We start from the raw sequence: 10,547 nt of genomic DNA, 5'->3' as shown, positions 1-10,547 counted from the left end.
TCCGAGAAGAATGACGATAAAATTTACCCCACAAAATCCACACATCCCGTTCTTCTCCTTTCTTTCATTTCGTTTACGTTTAATAATCGCTATACTAGTCCGGCAGCTGAAGTAACATCTGCTGGACCGGTCGGTCATCTCGATGTCCGGTCTCAAATTGAATCTCCGATATTCTTTTCCCGCGCAATGTGCGAACCGGTCGCCACTCTGGTCCATCACGATGCTGCGCGCACCTCGAATCGCAGACCAGTTCGTCCGTTACGGAAGCGAACGCGTCTGACCAGCTCTTAATTCCGGTAATGGGCAAAGACTGGTTTCGGAAAGTCGCATCTTCGCGAAGGATTCATCTCTCATCGGTCTTTGCGGCAAGCCGTAGTTAGATCAGTAAGCATCGCGACGGGAGTAAGACAGGATTCGATTCGCACAGTGGCGAGTGCTACAGAAATATAAAGTGCTACAGAAAACGCAAATAATATTTTGGAAACAAACTTTTTTACAGATTCAAACTCGAATTTTCAACTCTCACACTCTAATCTATCTTGAGACGCTTTAAAATAAATAAGTGCATAGAATAATTGTGTGTCTTTATCGGAACGAGGAATATTTTTATAAATGCTTGTTTATAAATAAAAAAAGATTGAAATCCTGCGAATTACCATTTTAATTAAACAAATACGTGTAAGTTACCGACCAATTCTTCGACCAGTTCGGAGAACAGAAACCAGAAACTTACCCCCAAGTTACGTAGATGGCTGTAGCAAAGCGCCAGCATCTACGATCAATAATTAACCCTCTCTCTCTCTGCGTGCTGGAGCAATTCGCAAAATGGCTCCATACGCCATCTCTGAGTAAATCGTTGGACAAGTTACATGATTTGCTTTGTTTAATCAACAAATGCGTTTTCTTCCAAAAGTTTCTATTAAATTAGATTCTTAATCTCTATCGCTCAAGTTTCAGTGAGGTCATTAGTGTCGTCTCGAATAAAAAACACTTCAAAAATGTCGTCAAAGATTAAGTGTCAAAAATATGTTATATAATTAATATCTAATTAATAAAATAATTAATAAAGTAATTTTGTACAATGACTAAAGTGTTTTATAATTTAAATTCTTATCAGTCTTCTGCCAAGTTCGTGCAAGTTTTATTAGGGATGCAACGAGAGGGGCATGCTTTCTTCGCGGCCGTAATTTACTGAAAACGGCGTGGCACAGACATCGAGATTAATTCAGTTGAAGTCGGTCAATCTTAAGGCGACAGCTGCCGCTGAAGGAATCCATTAGTAGGCTTACGGTCGTCGTCTTTCTCGGGGATGACCAGCATCCACCTCCGTCGAGGGGGAAGCATAACTCTGCTTTTGTTCGAGATAATAAGCCGCCATTGTTGAGATACGCGGATCCATCCAACGGCCTTATTGTTCATCGACCCGCTTCGCCGAGAATACCCGCGATAAGAGTGAAATTCTCGAGATTCGTAGACCGGTCGTAACAAGCACAGGTCACCATTTTCTATCAAGAACGCTTCAATCGAGTGTCTTCAAAGACGAGCTCTAAACTGACTAAACTCTCTTTAGGATCGTTTAAAAAATTATGTGACAAGTTATTAAATCGGTCTTGCGCGCAAACAAATTTCTCTCCTTTGAATTTTGTATTAAGGTAAAAATTACTTACATTTTAATTTTTTTTATTAAAATTAAACAGAAGTATATATTGTTGTTAATTAAATGTTATTGTTCCTATAGTCATTCACAATTATTTTAAATATGTACAGCCTAAAATTATGAGATAATTGTCTAATTCTGTTTAGAATTATTAAAATAGATTTACAGATATGATAATCCAATATTACTGCATGAGATCCTATTTAAGAAAAGGATATCTATAGGTATTGTTAATTACTCTTGATATGGATTAGATAAACTATGATGTGAATAAACTAGATAAACTTTGATATAAAATAGATACATTTTTTTAAATATTAATTTGATTATTTATAACTTTTACAAGAACAAATTAGTATATGTAGCAATTAATAGAAAAAAATTGCAACTTAATATGTTGTTTCTAAGATTCAATGTTATAATTATATAGTCTATAAAGTAATGAAATATTTACTTTTCATTTTGGTAGTTTCGAATTCATTTTGGCATAACGCTAACGTAGAGTCTAGAAAATAAAATAATTTAATTCCAAACGCTTTCGGGATAGCTATAAATACCATTATAAAGCAAGTATAATAAGATATATTGTATTTAAAATTACATCGATTGAAAGACTTATAACGGCGAGAGAGAGAGAGAGAGAGAGAGAGAGAGAGAGAGAGAACCGATTTTTATTATTTCACAAAAAGAAATAGATGCAGCACCGCAATCAAAATCTTTTTCGAGTGAAACGTCTTCTTCAGGACGCGGAATACGCATAGCAATGATAATGCAAGTCGCACAAGGCAATGGAAATCCACTGCGAGCTATGGCTATGGAGTCGCCTTGGCTCGTGAAGCGGTACTGCACCCCTAGGAACAAAGTTATATCGGCTCCTGGTGCCGGGATAGGAGTCGTGGGGTGAGGCCCCGCTGCCCGTTCCCGAGGGAGCGGCGAAGTTCGGTGATTACCTAGGACTCTCGTAGGAGCCGGGAGTTTCGTACTTCGGCAGCGCACTGGCTTCGGGTACCTAACAGTCGAGCAAAGTAACTAAGGTTATTCGGGGGTGCGTGGACGGCAAGTGGCGAGGGGGGGACCGAGGGTGGCAAGAAGCTCGCGGAATATCGGAGCCGGGAGGGAGGAAGAGGCCGGAGGGATGCATCGCGCGATACGTCTGCATCGATGTATCCCTGGCCAAGTAATCGCACCTTCGGGAATACCGGAAGATCGTGATTGAACGGAATCTCCCATGCGACGCGCGTCTCGAGTCAGTAAGTTCTTACTTGTTAGATAAGCACGCGCGTTGACCGAGCACCCAAGATGACGAGTGTGATGTCGGGTATAAATTATTTCAATCCCGCGGGTATTCGCGATTAGATCATCAGACAGAACCCGCAGCTTTTTGAGAGAGATTAAAACTTTCGATGCAAAATAAACTGGGGGTTTAACGTAAAACAGATTCCATATAACGTGAGGCCTTGTCAATTTCAGTTATATAACTCCAATGTTATATTCCTTTTCTATATCGTTATAAAATTAAATTAAATTAAAAATTAAAAACCATCAATATTTCTAATCGCATTCAATATCCCCGATTTTATTTTATTTTCTTCTCTTGTTAAGTGTATAAACACAGTGAAGAAATGGTACCTTTGTATCGTAAAGTTATAATCTGTCAAACGTACGAAAGTCTAAGAACGTACAAATTCTCTTCATCAAACGGCTCCCTCGACCGCAAGCAAAAAAACGCCTGAAATTGAAACTCCGGTGACTTCAAAGGGTAGGAAGTATCGTAAGTACGGGATCTCGTAATAACCATAATTCAATATGGCTGGTAAGATGGTAGGCATCCCGAAACGATCTAAGCACGGACTTTCATAAAGGTCACAAATGGGTTGTAGTTACCCTTCCTGCATTCACCACCCTCGACGATATAGATACTATCTAAGAAGGGAATCCGGCGTCTACTATTGTTCTGTTACCAGAGATCTCGATGCTTCGGCACGACTGCACCTCGGTATTCCTTAAAGTTTGCAAGGCCGAAACTTTATCTTTAACACGAACTTCTCACAATCGGTACAAGTACAGAACGGCTTCGAGTCGGTATGCATTAGAATTCGATACATCTCTATATATATATGAAATTGCTTCAATCGATTTTATCTAATAATATCCAAATAAAAATCTCTTCTTAAAATAAAAATTTCTTTCGCGTAAATTTATTACAAAAATATATTATTTTAACACAAATATGTTCGATATAATTGATTATTATATGAATTTGTATGTTATATTTAGTTTTATATGTCTTGTAAAACACAGAAAAATCGTCAAATAATTTTATTCTTTGCAGGACAATTTTATAAACAGTTCATAGCTCGTGTACTATTAATGTATTTAATAAATAAATAAATTAATTTTAGTTATATTACTGAATAAATTATTTTTCATCTATATCTCTTATTTGTTAGAATTCTTATTATAAACTTATCACTTTTATATGTCTATTGTTATAATTTCATTATCACGTTTATATTATTCTTCTTATATATTCAATCATATTAATCAGAATATTCTTTTATACTTTTCTCTCTATTATTCTTCAATCTTACATAATCATAACTAATGAAGTAATCAAGCCGCGATTCAGAATTGCAAGATAATTTTATAGATAACTATCGTTCGATTTCCAATTTATATCAAAAGCCTATTTTTCTTAAACAACGTGTTTTGCAATTCTTCTAAATCTGTGTTATTGACCGTTATTCTCGTCAGATAAAAATCAATTTCGTCTCTTAACGATAACTATTATTATACCCTTTTTTGCTTCCTTATCCTCTTTTAAACCACAACCACCATTCGGCTTAATTCCGACCCTGCAATTTTTGTTCATTACGCAGCCCTTTCAAGAAGAAGATTATTCAAATCATTACCAACAACGACTTTTTTATATCATGCAATTTAATGACAATTGAATGGTATAAAATTATATAGAAATACCTATAGAAATATATGTATAAAACATAGATTTTTTTATTCTTCGGCTTTCTTTTATATTTTGAAACAAACTATTTATATTACAACATCAGTATTGTAATCATCATGTAATTCTTATATATAATATAAACTGTAATACTAATATCAATATTCAGGCTTGGAACAATTTTCTAAAATAATATATGTTATGCTTTCGTTCAATATATCATAAGATTATTAATATATAAAAATGCCATATCATATTGCAAACGTATATTCTCTAAGAAAGATTGAAAATCTTTCGTGACACTTGTCCAAGACGGTCCATATTTGCTTTGTTCATCGTTCGGCCGTTATATCGAACTGCTCGGACCCCTTCAAATTGTATTTAGTCGGCCATTTTTCTAGAAAGCATACGGGAGGGATGAAATCGCTTTCATCATAGAGAAGAGAAAACAGGATGCTGGAGGGTGACGTTGCCGGGCCAGCAAGGGTGGTGAGGGGTCGCCCAATCAACCCCCAGCAAGCCACGTCTTACCCTCTCTACAAAGTTATCTTTCTTGCCCCTGCTCTGAACACAGTTAGGGTACCCCTCGAAATTCTCAACTATTGACCGAACCACTCTCGACCATCGTAACGATCAATCGGTGTTACTGAAGAAGATGCAAGTTTCTTTAATATTTCCTAAGTACGTCACAATAATTCTGTCTGAACAAACGTTCCATACGTAAAAATGGAATGTTTGAAGATCAGAATTATTGAAGAATATCGAGTAAACTCTCCAACAAAACTCTGACAAAAATAATTATAAAATTTTATGATAATATAGTACCAACCTATTTGTTTTATTCTATTACTATAAAAATATGTACAGTACGACTGTATTCTTTTTAATGCAAATGAATTATCTTAATCGCGTTGCTACTCAACTGTACATTATGTTGAATGCAAGAACAGCGCTCATCTTTTTAAATTATATTTGACCTGAATAAAAATATTGAGCGATATCTGAAAACACATCAATAAAATATATATCTATATATATTCTGCAACACGCTAACACAGCACAATGCTTGCGGGCATTCAAAATCGATTATTTGCATAAAAAATATAATGTATTTATATAAAAATGAACTTTCGATTTCGAGACGGACCTGTTACGCAGCTATCGATTTTCCGCATCCAATCAGCATGAGTAGCGGAACTCAGAGCGATAATGTCAATCCTATTTCGTGAGCCTGCCGCAAAGTTATCCCATATAAACTTCCAGTAGTTCGTAAGCTACGCATGCCCGACGCATTTTCAATCTCGTAGAGCCTTCGAACTTTTGCCATAGATTTTATCACGCCAGGAAAAATAAGAACGAACGTAGAGCTACAAAAGCGTAGTATTTCGCGGCGCTTCGGTTAATTCGCTTTAGTGCAATTTTCGCGAGTGATAATTCATCGTTACTGCGCGGTAATTTTAGGGAGATCCTACTTTTCCGCGAGATCCACCTTAATTTCTGTCTTTTGTTCGACACGCAATCTCATGGCGCGTAAAGACCCGTGTTTACTACGTAGTGCATGCGATACCTTCACATTCTGTAAATCGCACAGAAGCCGCAGATACATATAATGATCACCGGGACGAATCACGAAATACCGATGACGGTGCCATACGACTGTCCGGCGAAGCGTCGATAATTCAGGCCAGCGCCCAGCCTACTAACGTCTCTAATTTCCTTGATATTCGCATCGAAGGGTCCTTCCGCTCGAGGAGCTTAAGGATGCCAGAAATACCTCCGTGAGAAGGTATAAACGCCTTGCAAGGGTAGGCCTCTAGGACTTGTATTAATTTCATATCCCTTCCGCCGTCTGACGCCGGGACTACGTTCAATCATCTATTTATTACCGGTCGCGTCCAATCCGGTAATACTATGTCTCTCTCTCTCCTCTTTCTCTTTTCGAGATATCGCCTAGATGCGAGGGAGTGGCGACTGGTCATTAATTTCCACTAGCACCCTACTAAGGATCGCTGATGGAAAACACATCACGAATCTCACCTGTACAGTGACCAAATTATGAAGCGACCGTATCGAAATTTGATAAACGTGTCGAATAAGTATCCCGATATCATCACATTTTTAATATAGACTTGTAGTTCATCTAACAACAATTGCGTTATTAAACATTAGCTTCTTAAAATAAATAAAAATTGTCGCATTATTGAAATAAATTAAGCAATGAATATGCTAATAGTAAAGTTACTATCACACACATTAGCAATATCTTAAATTTATATTTCAAAAATCTAGAAATATTTGTAAAATACATTATTTCATGATTTTTAATCAAGCGGTTTAAACTAAGCTTAAATTAAATCAACTCAAAAAATCTACAATGTTAAGTTATTCTAAAAATTATATAATCCTAAACGTTAACATTACAAAAATAGACACATTTTATTGCAATGGATATAACACTCAAAACTGAGAAAGAATATCTGCATGACCGATAATATAAACGTGTAAATGAACGAAACTCGCGAAAATAAACCACCAATGTGCAAGCATTCGCAAGCGGTCTCGGTGGAGCTTTGCGTGTCCGGCGGCGCGGTAAACATAGAAATCCCGAAACGGAAATCTCGGAAACGTAGCGGAGAATTGGGACAACGCGCGCCCTTCGAAGTATCACAGAAGCTCAGCGGCGCGGGTTGCTCGGCGCGAAGTTGGACGCGCCCTATTAGCGAAAACGAGCCGATTCCTTGCTTCTAACTGCGAATGCGCCGCACACTAAACACCGTAAAGGAATTTGCGGTCCGAGTTGCTACGCTTTCCGAGATCTGCAGCGACCTTTCACCCTACACCCTACACCTTGGGCCCCTCGTCCATCCACTTCGCTCCCGCGCCGCCCATTCCTTCCGACGGTTTGCTTCAGCCCCGATCATCCGTAGCCTCCAGTCACCCCAAGGCTAGTTTCTCCCTGAAACCCTTAAGCCCAACTATCCGCAGAAGTTGGAATCTGTAGGTACCTACGCCGCGACGAAGCTACAAACTCGCCCCTTTTCGTAGCAAGCTGCGTCGCTCGATATAGCCGCAACCGAAGATTTCGCGATGTGCAAATATATTAGTTCTGCTGACCTCGATGATCAAGAGGCTTCAATTACCACGACAGAGGCCATGATAAGAGAAAGCAAGATTCTTCAGCAATAAAAATTCCAATCATAATATGCAATGTGAGCATCACATATACGTTATAATGTAATCAAAAGACTTTTAAAAAACGGGTTCGATATATTATGTATTAAAATAGAAAACATCAGCTCGTTTCTTCGCTTAAAACGTATCACAGAGTAAATTTATAATTCTTAGATTTTATAATTTTTCTTAGAATTTATAATTTAATCTATTATTCCTATAAAATTTCACTTCAATGTAAATGAGTGTTATTCTAGAATTCCGTCTAAACTCTAAAATACTTTTCAAACAAAAAGTTATTTCTTTATACGTTCTAACTCGTACAATAATTACCGAACAATTCCGAGCAAATTATTTAAAAATATTCAGATTTTATAATGATCAAGGAAGTCGGAAACGTTAAAAAAAAACTTGTTTCATTATATTCTATCTTCTACAAAGATTTTTATTGCAATTCCGGTTTTGATTCTAGTTCTCTTTTCAAACCGGTCAGCCTACTAGCAGCTGGACCATCTAATCTGTATAAGCAACTACTTTCAGATTCGCCCGGAAACATAACAACGGAAATGTAGCATTAAGTCGATGAAGTAGTTTGAAGGGTAGTTAAGAAGAATAGCTAAATTCGGAAGACATGTCTCGTGGCACGGTATCTATTTCGTGCGAAATGGTCGTTGGCAAGATTCGCGAATTGAGATGGAATCGTTGAGAAGAGGGAGAAGAAGAATGAGAGTGTAGTTGAAAGAACGACACAATAAGAGTATCAGTGAGAGAGGGTGAGTGAGTGAGTAAGAAAGAGAGAGAGGGGGAGGAAGGAAGGGGGAGAAAGAGAGAGAGAGAGAGAGAGAGAGAGAGAGAGAGAGAGAGAGAGAGAGAGAGAGAGAGAGAGAGAGAGAGCGCCTTCATCCAACCAGCAAAGACGATAAGCACCCGTGGGATTTCCTCGAAAGCGGGGCGGCTAAATTATGGAGTCCTATACGCGAAACTAGCGTCAAGCAATTATGACTGCCGATTGCCAGCATCGATCTGACAATTTCGCATAAACCGCCAATTTCCATGTGATCTAGCCGCTGCGACTTGGAATTAATTAAGCTTAAGTTACGAGCAGGAGGGCCGCAAGGCGCAACGCTGCCGAAGGTCGTCCAGGAGATCGTCGGAACTTAGAACGATTCGAACGCGTCTCGGAGGAGTATGAGATCGATGCGCCGTGAGGGACAAGCGTTTCGACAAGCTAGATGTATCTTATCTTAAGTTAGATCCATCACAACGAAACTAATGATAGTATCTTGCTAAACGTTATTAATCATTTGACGCAATCTAAAAATGTTTTAATTTAATTACTCTTTCTATACTTTAAAAATTGAAAAAGACTGCAAAAGATATTATTATAAACAGCTACATTTAGAATTTAATATATTATAAAGCAATTCTGGTTTAGCTGAATGTAAATATATATAATACCTATCAGATAACGTAATAGAGGCAAGAAATATTAAGTATTTGTATTAAGTATACAATGCATATATACATATCAAAATTATTATACCTTCTGTATATCTGACCTATATGTATAACAAAATTAATTTTAACATCTAAATTCTATTTTATTTTAAATTCTACTCTTCTACAACTTTCAAATCTATAACACCAATTAACTAACTTTCCCAAATAATAAAAATAAAAGTCTAATTTTTTATATTAAAAAAAAACACAATTAAAACTAAAGAATATTATCGCAGAAAGAGAAAGAAATTTTGTGATGAAGCTTATGCATAAATTTAATAAAGAGAAAGAGAGAGAGAGAAAGAATTTGCATTAAAGATGTTCCCCGAATTTTAGGAATAAGTTTATGTCAAAGCGCACGATAGCCAAAATCACTGTCCTTTCTCAGACTCGCAGTCTTTCAGCGAATAAACAGTCCAGGCGGAAAGAGGATCTTGGTTAATCTTACTAATCTTCAACGATTGTTCTGTTCTCCAGCGACGAGACTGCACAGTGGCCGATCAAAACCGCGGCCTAACGATATTACAGATCCGCCAATCACTGGCACGAAGAGATGAAGACGATGATACCCAACACGGACTGTTGGTAAATCGACTAAATTCTAAGTAAATTCTCTTTGGATTGCCGCTGAACCGAATCAGAATTTATTCGATTGGATACAAATTCTTCAATCACGCTTTAACTGTATTTATATCATTTTTTGTGCAAAATAGCTGTATATCAAATATTAATAATGTCTCTAATTCAGAAAACTAATTACATATTAAAAAACCGATAGTCATTATTTTTCAACATCTAATTTTAATTGCTATATAAATAATTCTTTTATATTTATTTCTATTTGTGATGCAATATAAATACTGCAAAAAGGATTTATTTTTATTTATTATCATGTTTTACTGTTAAACATATTTTCGCGATCCTAAGAAGATTAGATAACATCATTGAAGGAGAAACAGAAATGAGTTCAATGCCATTATGTCTATAATGAATGGATTTTGATTACGATAAAGTATCGTCTATGGCGTACGAGATAACGAGTGATGTATTTAAATATGCACCTCACATATTGTGCGTGATTGATCAAACGATGATAGCATAATTGCACAAATTCGTGTATAACAGTAAATGATGCATTTCAGCTAAATAAATATTTAATATTTAAATAAAAAGTACTACAGATTTACACAGCATGTACAGATTAAACGTAGAAATCTATAAAAATAATGCATTTCAGCTAAATAAATATTTAAATAA

The sequence above is a fragment of the Temnothorax longispinosus genome, chromosome 9 (assembly GCF_030848805.1).
Source record: "Temnothorax longispinosus isolate EJ_2023e chromosome 9, Tlon_JGU_v1, whole genome shotgun sequence".
NCBI lineage: Eukaryota > Metazoa > Arthropoda > Insecta > Hymenoptera > Formicidae > Temnothorax > Temnothorax longispinosus.
The sequence above is the reverse complement of the archived record's forward strand: the minus strand, read 5'-3'. Positions refer to the sequence as shown.